Raw genomic sequence first — 14,821 nt, forward strand, 5'->3', positions numbered from 1 at the left:
AAGACTTCTTTCCATAAAGTGGCTCCAACTCTCATAGCAGTCTGCTTTACTCAGAGGGGCAGGCGGGGAGCCAGGATTTGTTATCCGTGAGATGGGGCCAATCACCCCTCCCTCTCAGGTTGTTGGAGATGATGTTAAGCACCAAGCACAATGTCTGGTGTGCTGTTGATGCTAAATTAATGGTTAAAAGTGCAGGTTCTGGGTTCAGATCGTATGGGTTCAAATTCCTGCAACCAGACATCTCCTAGCTGTGTGTTCTTAGGCAAATGACTTAACCTTGCTGAATCTCAGTGATTTTTATCTGTGCAATGAAGATAACAATAGTGTATGGGCTTTTGGGGCAGCTGTGGTAGTCACGTGACAATCCTTACACAGGGCTTATCGAGGCCCCAGTGTGTGTCGAGTGCCAGGCGAATAAGCTTCCCTGCCTTGGCCACTCCTGAGTCCCAAGGTCACTGAATGAGTGAACGAAAGAACAAAGGAGTGAAAATATTGAACTGAAATAATACAGTAGTGTCTGAATAAAACCCGAATCCATAGCTATCAGCTTTGAGTCTCTGTTACAAAATTCTAAAAGGAGATGAAGACCAGTGTTCTTAACAGGAGTCTGTTTTGCACCCAGGGGAACATTTGTCAATGTCTGGAGACATGTTTGGTTGTCACAACTAGGTGAGTGTGTTACTGGCATCTAGGGGGCAGAGGCCAGGGATGCTGCTACAACACACAGGACAGCCCCCACTGGAGAGAATTATCCAGCTCCAAATGTCAGTCGTGCTAAGGCTGAGAAACCCAGGTCTAGGCATGGAATTATTTCTGGTCCCTTAGGGTTTATCAGATAGATCATCTGGTGTTGGGCAAGGTCATCTGATCCCAGAAATTCCTTGCGATAACTAGCAATTTCTCAAACTATAAAGCAAGTAGCAGGTGCCTGTAGGTCCCCAAAGATGCTTTGTTTCCTCTTCGACTTGCTAATTTTCTAGATGCCCTGGTGGTAATGTACTGGTTCAACTTCTCCTCGGTTCAAATATTCCTTAAGCCTAGGATTTGCTGTAATTAAAACCCAAGATTGATGCTTTTCCCTTTGAGAAAAAGCTCATGAGAGGAATGATTCACACTTCCCAGTGAACCCTCGACTCCCTGTGATTTTTCTTTCTGCTTCCGCTAACTTTGCTATTCCCTCTTATTCACTGCTTCCTTTGTGTCCCAGTCTCCACCGATAGCTAAATTGTTGGAGAGCAGCAGGTAGGGCTCCTCACGGCCTAGAGAATCTTTCCAGCTGAGGAACTTCAAGAGGATGAGGCTGTTGAAGTAGCCAGTGAGTGACACCACCAATAAAGCTCACCTTTAAATTTTAAATGATGCCCAGAATATAGGGACTAACGTAATGAGCATGTTTTAATTCATCACATACATTCTCGACTGTAGTCTAAGATCAAACAGACACATGATGGCAGGGACGGCTGGTTTGCCTCCCTCAGTATCTACTCTCCACCATTCTGTGATAACAGCAAGATTACACATGGCGACCCAGAGCGAACCCTCTGTTCTCAGCCCTCCTTGCCGCTAGATGTGTCCATGTGGCTAAATTCTGGCCAATAGGATGAGAATGCAAGCTTGGTGCGGCAGCTTTCAACAACACTCCCTAAGGAGAGCTTACCTCTGCCCTTATCTCTGTCCTTTGTTCTTTCTTCCATCCTGCTCTCTGAAGATATCTGTGATGGCTGGAGCTCCAGCCAGCATCTTGGACCATGAGGACTAGTGCTACAATCCAGGGATAATGATTTGGAAAGAACTTGGATCCCTGAGGACTTATTGGCACAGTACCACCTTTTACTTACCAGCTCTGGACTGGCTGCCTCTGGACTTTTCCCTGAGAGTGAGAACAGTTCTATTTGCTCAAAGCCACCGTTAATCACCCTCAGTAAATGTCATCCTCACTGATACCAGGATAATGCAGCTACAGCTCTCATCTTGATTTCTGTACTAGAGAATGTATTTTCTTTCGTGAAAAGTCTTCTAAATTTAAGAAGTGGGTTTCAGAGGCTTAGGAATGTTGTCCGTGGAAAGTGCCTGTGAGATGGCAGAGAATGGGGCGATTTTATACTCTACACATAGTAGATACTCAAAAAACATGTTAAGTCAGTGAATGGTGTAGAGTGATGCAGCTCATCATTTATGAGCTGGGACTCTGCTAGGCTCAGGCAGGGCTGGAGTCAGAAAAGCCCTTGTTCTTGAGAAGAAGGTGTCTCGGTGAGGGTCTTCTAGCCAATCCCACTCGATTTACTCAACAACGACTTGCACAAGGAAGGATGAGTTGGCCAGATGCGCCATGACTTGCTTTGGTCTTCGCCAACTTTTCCTTGAAATAAACATTGGTGCACGTTTGCCTACCTGCTTATACAGTTAACTCCGTTTCCTCTCTTCAGCTCTTCCCAGGGGAGAGTTCTGACATGAGGTTGAGGAGGTGGGTCTCAGAAAATTGAGACTGAACCTCCTGGGCACTTTGCCTCTGGAGCAAGTGGCAGGAAATAGGAAACATCCATCCAACATGCTGCATGTCCCTTACATTGACCTCAGCGAGGCTCCAGCCATTTGCAGGTTTTGTAAAAGCCCAAGAACCCAGCAACTTGTAGTTGGTATCGGAGATTTTGTTCTAAGTAGCCACTTATCTCAGTAATTCATGCTAAGAGTCCTTTGAAACAAGAGCTTCAATTTTATTGGAATGTCCTATAATTTCTGCATTATTTTTAAAAAGAGAGACATGCACGAGTTGGCAGATTTCTCCCTCTTGCAATTACCATGGAACCCTCTTCTTTTTCTTTAAAAGCTCAAAAATTGTAACAGGAAATAGGATTAAATGAGTAAATTCCAAAGCTCTGAGAAGACGCTAGACACCCCTTTTGAGCAATCTGGCCAGACTTTCAGTGGATGTAATGAACATGTGCCCTCTGTCTAAGAAGTTGTTTTTCAGTTCTACTCCGAGTCGTCCAATTTTTCATGCTCTTTCTGGGTTCATTTTGCATCTAGATGTCCACATGAGTATACTCCACTGTGGGATGTTTAATTTTTTTCTATTTGTAAATTGATTTATATTTATTGTAGAAAAACAACAATGCAGAAAAGCTTAAGGAAGAGAAAAAATAAGTGATAGTACTGCTACCTTCTTTTTTTTTTCTTTTAACATCTTTATTGGAGTATAATTGCTTTACAATGGTGTGTTAGTTTCTGCTGTATAACAAAGTGAATCAGTTATACATATACATATATTCCCATATCTCTTCCCTCTTGCGTCTCCCTCCGTCCCACCCTCCCTATCCCACCCCTCTAGGTGGTCACAAACCACCGAGCTGATCTCCCTGTGCTATGCGGCTGCTTCCCACTAGCTATCTATTTTACGTGGTAGTGTATATATGTCCATGCCACTCTCTCACTTTGTCCCAGCTTACCCTACCCCCTCCCTGTGTCCTCAGGTCCATTCTCTAGTAGGTCTGCGCCTTTATTCCCGTCTTGCCCCTAGGTTCTTCATGACCATTTTTTTTGTTTTGTTTTTTAGATTGCATATATATGTGTTAGCATACAGTATTTATTTTTCTCTTTCTGACTTACTTCACTCTGTTTGACAGTCTCTAGGTCCATCCACTTCACTACAAATAACTCAGTTTCGTTTCTTTTTATGGCTGAGTAATATTCAATTGTATATATGTGCCACATCTTCTTTACCCATTCATCTGTTGATGGACACTTAGGTTGCCTCCATGTCCTGGCTATTGTAAATAGAGCTGCAGTGCACATGGTGGTACATGGCTCTTTTTGAGTTACGGATTTCTCAGGGTATATGCCCAGTAGTGGGATTGCTGGGTCGTATGGTAGTTCTATTTGTAGTTACTGCTACCTTCTTTATGATATTTTCTTTTTAGTCTTGATTTTACGAAAAACAAGATATGTTTGTGACTAGAATTTATACCCCTTCCTTGAATTTTTCTCCTGCTTTTCCCTCATTAAAGTAGGTGCAGGGCCTGATCTCCTGTAACAGGGAAGGGGGCCTATAGCAGGGGCAGGTCAGCAGGCTGAAGCCGCCTACCAGACCTTCCTTTGCTGTCTTTATTTCCTGGGGCTAGTGAGTGATTAGCCCCAGGGTTCCCAGAACGACCCCAACCTGAGCTCCACCTGGGCTATACCGGGCAGGTGCGGTAAGGCCTCCTAGGGCGTTGCATACTGTAACATGCACACGAATGACCTAGGGGTCTGGTTGAAATGCAGATTCTGACCCAGTGGTACCCAGTGATGCCCACGCTGCTGGTTCAGACCACACCTGGGGGGGCAGGCCCTGTGGACTGTCCAAGGCTGCTTGTGGGGATTTTAGCATAAGTGTCTGCCAGACTTGTAAGCTTTACTGGTCAGGAAGACCAGAGCAGCAGATCTGGCAGAACCACAGGGCCTTGGCAATGGGCATTTTGGGACCCTTGCTGTGCACACATGAGCAAAGATGCTGGGATCCTGGGTGAGAACCTTGACTAAACCCCGGAGGGTAGGAAGAGGAAGGGCCGAGCCTGACCGAGGCCGAATTTCTTAACCCCTTTGCAGGATTGGGGCTCAGAAGTAAAATCAGGTTGATTTATGAAAAATAAAGAAATGTGCACTTTCTTGTACACATGAATTTGTGGGCTGAAAAATTTCATATTCTATCATAATATACATTTAAAGAAGTTTGCAGCATATACATTTTTTTTTTTTTTGCGGTACGCAGGCCTCTCACTGCTGTGGCCTCTCCCGTTGTGGAGCACAGGTTCCGGATGTGCAGGCTCAGCGGCCATGGCTCATGGGCCCAGCCACTCCGCGGCATATGGGATCCTCCCAGACCGGGGCACGAACCCGTGTCCCCTGCATCGGCAGCCGGACTCTCAACTACTGTGCCACCAGGGAAGCCCTGCATATACATTTTAAAAATCTTATTTGCTTCCACTTATGATATCATGAACATTTTCCCAACTCATGAAATATTCTCTGAAAATAGCACACCTTTAACAATTCTGTTCTAGGACAGTGAGAACCTGTTCCATTGTGTTCAGTGCTGTGTCTTCAATATTCAGCACAGTGCCTGGCATAGGGTAGAGGCTCAGGAATTATTTTTTCATTCACTCAGGTGTAGACTTACCCTGATGGATGATTTCTCTGCTGTTGGCCACTTAGATCGCTTTCAGGTTTATAAATCATGTTGTGGTAGACATTTTAGGTGAAAACCATTGTCCATACTCTTGATTGTTTCCTTAGCTACCTGTAGAAGTCAGTGAATTCACTGGTCAGTGAATACGCAGAATTAAAATATTCTGGATGGGGACTTCCCTGGTGGTCCAGCAGTTAAAACTCTGCGCTTCCAGTGCAGGGGACATGGGTTCGATCCCTGGTCAGGGAACTAAGATCCCACATGCTGCGTGGCGCAGTGAAATTTAAAAAAACCCTGGATATTTATGGAAAAATTGCTGTTTAGAAATATTATACCAGTTTCCACTTTCATCAGCAATGCCCGAGGGTGCCCATTTTATCATGCTTTTTGCCAATGCTGGGATCATCATTCAGAAAAAAATCTTGCTAGGCCTTAATTATGTCTTATTTTTGTTTTAATGAACATTTCTTTGATTATTAGTGATGCAGAGCAGTTTTTTTTGCGGGGGTGCCCATTGATCTTTGCATATCTTCTTTAGTAACTTGGGCTGATTGGGTCTTTGATCATTTTTCTGTTGCCTACACCGGCATATTTTAACTGGAGAGGTGAATTTAGTTCATCTTTCCGTTTCTGATAAAACCCTTGCTTATTGTTCTGCTAAAACTCACAGAATACAGACATAAACTTAACTTATGAGGTAGGTTCTTCTTAAAATTTACTCCAAGGGTTAAACCAATGAAATACTTGAATTACAGCTCTTAAGTTCCTAAAGGGTTAGCCCAGCACACTGAAATAAGAACTTAGATATTGAAGATAAAGGTGGGATTTTTCTCTATGAGGTGGCGCCATCTAGTGGTGCTTGAAGACAGTGCAGGAACAAAAACTGCATTCGGGATTCAAACAAGTGGAGCCCATTCAACTTCGCCATCTCTAGTCCAGGCTACCCTCCGTTTTTACCTGATTGTTGATACAGCCTCCCAACTGGACGCTCCATCTTCGTTCTGTCCCTCCTTATTCCATCCTTTACTTTGCAGTCAGAGTGGTTGTTTTAAAGTTGTAAGTCGGTGTCAGTTCTGTTTAAATCAGCCAGTCATCACTGTCCTTGTGATAAAGCTTAATCCCTTAACCTGGTTTATGAAGCCCTCCAAGATCTAGGTCAGGCTTTGGCAAATATCTTCTGTAAAGGGTCAGATAGTAAATCTTCTGGGTTTTGTGGGCTCACAGTCTTTGCCGTGACCTCCCAGCTCTGCCCGCGGGGTTCCTGATTGCCCTGTGGACCACCAGCTTTCCCTCAGCCTTTGTATTCTGTGCTGTCCGGTTGCTCTGAAGTTCCTGGTGCTTCCTAGTCAGGGGTTAAAAGACCCACATGTGTCCTTGGTCAGTTATGAGACAGAGGGGCCCGTGAGCTGGTTTGGGGGTAAGGGTTAAAAAAAAGTATGCAGTCTAGAGGCTTATCTAGTTTCCTCAGATGGCGAGCTTTGCCAGTATTCCTCTGCATGCTTATGTGCAGACCCACTAACACTTGTGGGATTCAGGCCAAGAGTTCAAATGGAGGTCCACCCGCTAGATGTCTCAATGTTGAAAGTATAGAAATCAAGCTAATAACTGCTAACTAAAATAAGCTCTGTCCTGCCACCTTGACATATATACTTTAACAGCAATAATTACAAACAAATACAAAACCAATATTCAATACTAAAAAACCGAAACTCAGGTATCATATGACCAAGTTGGCAAATTAATAAAGATGATAATATATTATTGTGGTTGTTTGGATGTTCCCTCCATGAGCTGGCAGCATTTGAGGATTGAGTAGTAAAGATAGATGTACTCATGTTTATTCCACAAAGTTTATTTTGCCTTCTTTAAAGCCAAGCTATTAATTATGTTGCTGAAATGAAGATTTTTCATGTAACTTATGTTTTATTGACAGTAATGACAGGCAGTGCGATTCAAAGTGTGATACCAGGCCCCCCCGTGGAAGAGACTTAGGTCTGAACGGTTTCCAGTGGATGACGGTATAAGATAAATAAGATAAATGCCCACTCTCAATTTCTGTGCCAATCTTCCACACTCACTGTTAACAAACAGTACAGACAAGCTGTGCCCACACTTTGAGAATCATGGAAGGAAGTTTAAAAAGTACTTTATAAACCAAAGTGTAGCAAAGTATATTTTCATAAAAGTATACATTAAGATAAGTAAAACTGCTGGAGAGGGTGTGGAGAAAAGGGAACCCTCTTGCACTGTTGGTGGGAATGCAAATTGATACAGACACTATGGAGAACAGTATGGAGGTTCCTTAAAAGACTAAAAATAGAACTACCATAGGACACAGCAATCCCACTACTGGGCATATACCCTGAGAAAACCATAATTCAAAAAGAGTCATGTACCACAATGTTCATTGCAGCTCTATTTACAATAGCCAGGACATGGAAGCAACCTAAGTGTCCATTAACAGATGAATGGATAAAGACGATGTGGCACATATATACAATGGAATATTACTCAGCCATAAAAAGAAACGAAATTGAGTTATTTGTAGTGAAGTGGATGGACCTAGAGTCTGTCATACAGAGTGAAGTAAGTCAGAAAGAGAAAAACAAATACCGTATGCTAACACATATATATGGAATCTAAGAAAAAAAAAAAAGGTCATGAAGAACCTAGGGGTAAGACAGGAATAAAGACACAGACCTACTAGAGAATGGACTTGAGGATATGGGGAGGCGGGAAGGGTAAGCTGGGACGAAGTGAGAGAGTGGCATGGACATATATACACTACCAAACGTAAAATAGATAGCTAGTGGGAAGCAGCCGCATAGCACAGGGAGATCAGCTCAGTGGTTTGTGACCACCTAGAGGGGTGGGATAGGGAGGGTGGGAGGGAGGGAGACGCAAGAGGGAAGAGATATGGGAACATATGTATATGTATAACTGATTCACTTCTTGTAAAGCAGAAAGTAACACACCATTGTAAAGCAATTATGCTCCAATAAAGATGTTAAAAAAAAAGATAAGTAAAACCTAAGAAGTTTATATATACTCTAAAAGTTAACTTTCATTTCAAAACATTAACACTATCTACTCAAACAAAAAGCAACTAAAAATCCTAATGAATGAAAATGATCATTTTAAACAAAATTATTTAAATAAAGCTGACATTTAAAATTTGAGCATCTAAACCTATATATATGGAATCTAAAAAAAAAAAATGGTACTGATGAACCTAGTTGCAAGGCAGGAATAAAGAGGTAGATATAAAGAAAGGACTTGAGGACATGGGGTGGGAGGGCGAAGTGAGAGTAGCGTCGACAGTATATACACTACCGGATGTAAAATAGCTAGCTAGTGGGAAGCAGCAGCATAGCACAGGGAGATCGGCTCTGAGCTTTGCGATGACCCAGAGGGGTGGGATAGGGAGGGTGGGAGGGAGGCTCAAGAGGGAGGGGATATGGGAACGTGTGTATGCATATGACTGATTTGCTTTGTTATGCAACAGAAACACAGTATTGTGAAGCAATTATACTCCAATAAGGATCTATTTAAAAAAATAGATTTGAGCATCTAAACATTTTAATGAAATATTTATATGTAAGTAAATTTTAGATAAATATTTTTACATAAGTAAATCTATTTGCAGTTCTTGTGTTGGGTGGCCATCGAGTTGCCAGCATTAAGGAGAGAAATGGCTGTTCACCCGTTTTCTGTAGATACACAAGTGCATGTGTGCAAATGCACGTAAGATCCTGCAAGGTGGCCCATATCGCTCAATAGTCTTCAGCCACCGTGAGCAACTGTGTGATCACCATGCTCACTGATGAGTTTATCTGGAACCATGAATTGGAAGATGGAGAGATGCCAAACAACGGATGCTTGAGACTCCCAGGAAGCGACAGGTTAGTGTTTCTGTTTGCAGAGATGTATGGAGAAGCCCTGGACAAGTTGGTTCATTTCCCTTTTCTCCTACCTAAACATTTCTGTTGCTCAAACCCTCTCTACACTCCATCTCCGAGGCTGGGCAACCCCCAAACCTTCATGGTGTTTGGATGCAGTTGCCTTTTGAATTAAGGACCAGGGCAAGAGATGTGGAGAAGCGTTTCCCAAGGGCTGAATGGTGTTAGTCATGAGAGCAGATGTCCAGGGTGACGGGTGCGGTGTCAGTCTGAGCACCAGATTCTGGGGACATGATTCACTCGGGCACCTGTGTGATGATGACTGTTTATTGACGTCTTATTGTGTGATATGCAGGGCCTGCAGAGCTGAGAGCAGGGACCCTCTCGCTCGGGTCTAAGTATGAAATAGTTGATAAGCGTGCAGGATTTCTTGTTAAGCTTGCTTTACCTTTTTTTTTTTACTTTTTGGCTTCAGAACAAGAGAAGAATGATCTAGAGCCTCCCTACAGAGAGGAGAAAAATCAGGGAGGAGGATGATAGAAGGGTTAGCTGGGGACCAGTCTCTTCCCTGGCCTTGTCCCTTGGACTAATTTACAGCTCAGATGCAGAAAGGCACGGCCAGAAGATGACTGAACTGTTTTCCTGAGATTTCATGAGACACGGGGCTCAACAGAGCTTCTTTGGGCTTCAGATGACCCGTGGAAGCACTGAGTGGGCGAGGGATTGCTTCCCTCTTGTACTTACAGGGCTGCCCTGATCCATCAAGAGTAGGTAGTGGTGACAGTCCCGCTGTAAGGACGCTGGCCTTTTCCTGGAGGACACCAGCCTCTGTGAAGAAGTGCTTCACACAAATATCATACGATATTGGTTATATGTGGAATCTAAAGAAAAGGTACAGATGAACTTATTTACAAAGCAGAAGTAGTGTCACAGATGTAGAAAACAAACTTATGGTTACCAGGGGATAAGCGGGGGAGGGATAAGTGGGGAGATTGGGATTGACATATGCACACTACTATATACAAAACAGATAACCGATAAGGACCTGCTTTATAGCACAGGGAACTCTACTCAGTACTCTGTAATGGCGTATATGGGAAAAGAATCTAAGAAAAAACAGAGTGGATATAGGTATGTGCGTAATTGATTCAATTTGCTGTACACCCGAAACTAACACAGTGTTGTAAATCAACTGTACTCCAATAAAAATTTTAAAAATTCATTTTTTTAAAAAGAAGTGCTTCACAGAGGACGGTGGCTTTCCTTAAGTTGGAGGCTGTGGAAGACCCAGGAAGCGTATCTCAGAGCCTTCAAGGACTCCCAGAGAGAGGGTTGGTGTTGGTGGATTTTATGGGGGAACCGGGAGGTGCCGAGTGAACAGGTGGGGCAGCTTGCCAGCGACATTTGTATCACTAGTTTCAGTGTGACTCTCTGTATCCCTGGGCTGGTGAAGCACAGGACATTCAGATGACCCTGAGTGATGGTACCTTCAGCAGGTGCTGTTTTAGGCATCTTAGGAAGGAGAGACATGCACATACACACGGAGAGCAATGTTTATTGCTTCCCTATTAGAGAGCCAGTCATGGGGATTTGCATTGGAAATGAATGTTTCCACCATTCATTCTCAGCCTTAGGTGTTAGGTCTGTGAGCTGGAGGCCAAATTTCCAAGCAGAGATGCTGGCTGCAGACAGGGAGACAGCAGAGAAGGAAGATGACTATGCGAGGAGGGAAAAGATCAGACAGTGAGAGAAAGAATGACATTTAGTTTCAGGAGCCTTGCAGATGCAGGGCGAGCAAGGTTTGTGGGGACATGAGAGCCTCTTGAGGGTGTGGCGGCCGCATGATGGCCCCCAAGGCTGTCCTGTCCTAGTCCTGGAACCTGTGAGTATTGTAGGTTACGTGGCAGAGGGAAATTGGCGTTGCCGATGGAATTAAAATAGGAGGATGAGCCTGGATTCTCAGTGTAATCCCAAATGTCCTTAAAAGTGGAGAGGGCGGGGCTTCCCTGGTGGCGCAGTGGTTGGGAGTCAGCCTGCCGATGCAGGTGACGCGGGTTCGTGGCCCGGTCCGGGAAGATCCCACATGCCACGGAGCGTCTGGGCCCGTGAGCCATGGCCGCTGAGCCTGCGCGTCCGGAGCCTGTGCTCCACAACGAAAAATGTGGCGGCAGAACAGAGTCAGAGAAAATAGATGTGATGCCAGGGGTGGGGAGCTGCATTGGTGGCGGTGAAGATGGAGCCTCTAGAAGCTGGAAGAGGTAAGGAAACAGATTTTCTCTGGGAGCCTCCAGAAGGGAGCTCAGGTTGGCCTTAGCCCAGTGAGATCCGTTTCGGACTTCCGACCTGCAGAAGTGGAAAGGATTTTAAGCCTCTGATTTTGTAGTAATTCGTTACAGCAGCCGTAGGAAACAAATACAGATAAGACTCTGGTTCTCGGGACTTCGCCTGCATCCAGAACTCTTTCTTTCTTCGGGGGTACATTTGAGGGTTCTTTGGCTACTTGCATGCCCCGCACAGTCCGCCGACAAGGATGGCCCACGCAGACTCACTGCTGGTGAACCCCTTGCCTTAGTTCCTGCTCTGGGGGGTATGGACCACAGCCTCTTCTGGCCATGTCTCCTTGCTGTGCAGGCCACGCCATTGACAGGGATCCTTCTAGAGGGTTCCAGGTCCTCCAGAGGGGCCTCTGGGGCTCTTGGGAGGTACCCACCCTGTCACCCCGGCAGTAGGGGTGCAGCTACTTCTCCTGCCCTCTGCCTCCTGCCCATATGCAGACAGAGATGGTTCAGGCCAGTCTCAGATCCCCACACTCCAGAGGACTTGGGGTGAGCTGTTAGGATAATTTCCTGAAAGCCCCACTCCCAGGCTGGACACGACAACCCCGTGAGGTTGCAGAAGAGGTGACGGAGTCTCTGAAAGGTGAAGTGACTTGTCCACAGTCAGAGGTGGGATTTGAACCCAAGGAGAGAGATGCTGGGGCTGACCTCGTTAGCACTGTTCCCTACGGCGTGCACCCGCTTCCTTGCCAGGTATCACCGCTGCTCCAGCGCAGACTTCTGTGGAGCAAATAGTCGGAGGTTCTGGGATGACCTGTGGGAGAGCCATTCCTCAAACCTCAGTCCCCTGACTCCATGACCAGTGCTGGCATCATCTTGATGTTTGGTGTCCCAAAGGGCCATTTGGTGGCCTGACTCATCAGCCAGCTGCCTTCCCTCTGCCAATCACCATATTCCCATCTCCTCTGTGCCTTGTAGACCAGACTGGAAAGCTCACCTCCAGTGTACGGAAAGGTCTTTTGAGAGGCATCAGTTTCTTTCACTGAGAGCAGCTTCAAATACTTGACTGAGTTTTTTTTTTTTTTTTTCTTGACTGAGTTTTCTTTTGAACTTTGGGAGTCCTCTTAAATGTTGAAATATGCGTAATGGAGTCTCTTCTGTATGAAGGAAAAACATGTTTGTTCGGAGAATAATTTAATCTCTGGCCAAAAAGCAAACCCTTCACCTTCAGGTATTCTCCCAGGCTATAAAATCCCCTTTCCTCCGGGAGCTGAGCTTTCTTGTGTGCCTGGCGTCAGGATGAGAGAGAATTTGGTGCCACCTTCCGGCCTGGTTATTTCTTTGAATCTCTGGGAATTGTTTGTGAGGAATCCAGGGAGAGGACAGCTTTTTCACTGTTAATGAGCTGGGGGTGCTGGTGAATTGGGGCAATTAGTGGAGACAGTCGGCTGCACACTTGGCGGGACCCAGGCTCAAATGTGTTTAAATGATGCAGGTGTGCTTCTTAATTAAGAAGGGATTTTTGCCAGAGGGAAAACACCAACTTCATTTCTGCGATGCACTTTCTGCCTCAAGGTGTGACCTGTAGCCATTTAGACTGAGTAGGTTGGCCTCTAAAGGGTTCCTACAAAAAAATGGAAAAAGTTTTTGTTGATCCTTTATCAGTGGAAGAGAGGAAATGAGTCTGTTGTATCATAGAAGGATGACAGGGGATCACTTTCATTTTTCACATTCCAATGCCTTCATGGTCATACTCCTCATTAAAGTGTGAAAGCCAAGAGCCGTGGCTGGGGAGCTAATTACTGATCTGAGATAGTTTCAGAAAACAGTGTAAAGAACTTGCCTAGCTACAGATAATGACAATAATTGATAGCTGGGAGAAGGTGATTTTGTACAATGAGAATTCCAGCTGTAAACAATCACATCCATCTCTTTCCAGAATGTGAGAGGATTCAGGGGACATGGCATAGATTACCCCGTCGCAGGCAGATGTGCCTCTAAGAGTCACAGTGCCGCAAAGTGAAGAGGGGACTGAGATTCGAGCTTCAAACCCCCTCAAATCTCCTTTAATTTCAGCTATGACTTGTCCTAGCTGGATAATTTAATCAATTCTTCAGTTCATCTTTCAGGTATAAATACTATGTCAAATATAAATAGAAACATAATTAGAAAGTAAGACAATTTTTAAAAATCATGAGTGGGATTTTAGGGGCTTATCTTGAAAAGCTCAAAGAAGACGAAAGCGGGATGCCATGTCCAGGTGTGCAGGTTGTGTACTGCCCAACTCCAGGAGGTGCCATGTATGTCATGAACATCTCAGCTTTTTATATTTGTTAGGACAACTTTCCTGGCAAATCGCAATAATATATCTCTGGGAAAAGCATACCTTTATCTAATTTGCATACATGCGAAGTGTGGGCTAGGATTGTGACCACAACGGCTGCAAACTAACGTCCCCAGGGCAGCCTGTAGCTCTTGTTTGCTTGTATACTTGTCTGTTTGAACTGCAAATGGGGCTGCATGGCATTAAAAAAATGAAGCTTTGAATTTTTGCTAACACTGAAAAATCAGATACATTTACATAAAAAGCTGGATTCCTGGTTTGTCTCGGAAAAGAGACTTTCCCGCATAACAATAAATAGCTGTAGCTGGTGTTGAAGATTCCCTTTGGATAAGGACAGGGCTCTCAAGTTTACCATAATCCCAGCACACGTTATGAGATCCTTGACAGTGAGGGCCAACGTCAGTTGCTATTTACTATTACACTTGCCCTTTCTTTTTCTCATGGAATTAAGAGGGAAGAGATATAATTCTCCTGTCCATGTCTCTGTCAAACATTTGAAAACCAAACATAGGAGAGGGCATAGTTTTTCGATAAAACAAATGGCAGAGAGCATTTTTTTTATTGAAGGGAAGAATAGTCCCGTGTGTTTAATATACAAAGTGTGACTGTCGACTGAATAAAATATCCGGCCCCAGGAGGCATTTGAGTTCGTAAGCTCTGCAGTGAAAAGACCTATGAAAGTGTAGTTTAAGGGACTCTTAATGGAAAAAACCTGAGAAAAAGGAACGGAACATCTTGATGGGAAAAAGCACTCCATTTGCATTTCTGCAGTCACACGCTGTATCCTAACTTTTCATTCCAGCCGTTGGGGACAGTCTGGAGAATGGGGCCCCATCACCTCCAGGAGCCCCAATACTGCTCGCCCCAGGGCATGGATCACTGTTTGGTCATGGTCTGCATTGGTCACTGTGTGGGCATCTGCAGTGTCCACTGCTGCTCCCACAGCTGGGTACACGGCTCAGCACCTTGTAGGCATGCGTTAAAAAAATCACTGAATGTGACACCCGCGTTGGGAGAAGCAGGAAAGGTGCGGCTGTGGGGAGGCTGGCTCTGCAGCACAGGCAGAGGAGAGAATGATGCCATTTGGAATTTGGGGGTTGCAAGAAATGGAAGTCAATCTTGTTAAATTGAAGTGCGG

At 44.7% G+C, this 14,821-nt stretch overlaps 1 protein-coding gene across 23 annotated transcripts in view; it reads left to right on the plus strand.

Annotated features, from left to right (window-relative positions):
• CBLN4 (cerebellin 4 precursor) overlaps nucleotides 1–14,821 on the plus strand; it is a gene marked incomplete at its 5' end in the record, with an annotated part of 575,839 nt that overhangs the window by 83,224 nt on the left and 477,794 nt on the right. For 17 of the 23 annotated variants that reach the window (XR_013824133.1, XR_013824134.1, XR_013824136.1 and 14 more), the window contains one exon: nucleotides 8,881–9,066. The exons of 3 other annotated variants lie outside the window; for them this stretch is intronic. Of the gene's footprint in view, nucleotides 1–1,038; nucleotides 1,877–8,880; nucleotides 9,067–9,865; nucleotides 9,956–14,821 lie in introns of those variants that run through there. 3 more of the 23 variants (XR_013824154.1, XR_013824155.1, XR_013824156.1) reach the window with 3 other exon arrangements.

This window comes from Stenella coeruleoalba (assembly GCF_951394435.1).
Source record: "Stenella coeruleoalba genome assembly, chromosome: 15".
Classification (NCBI taxonomy): Eukaryota; Metazoa; Chordata; class Mammalia; order Artiodactyla; family Delphinidae; genus Stenella; species Stenella coeruleoalba.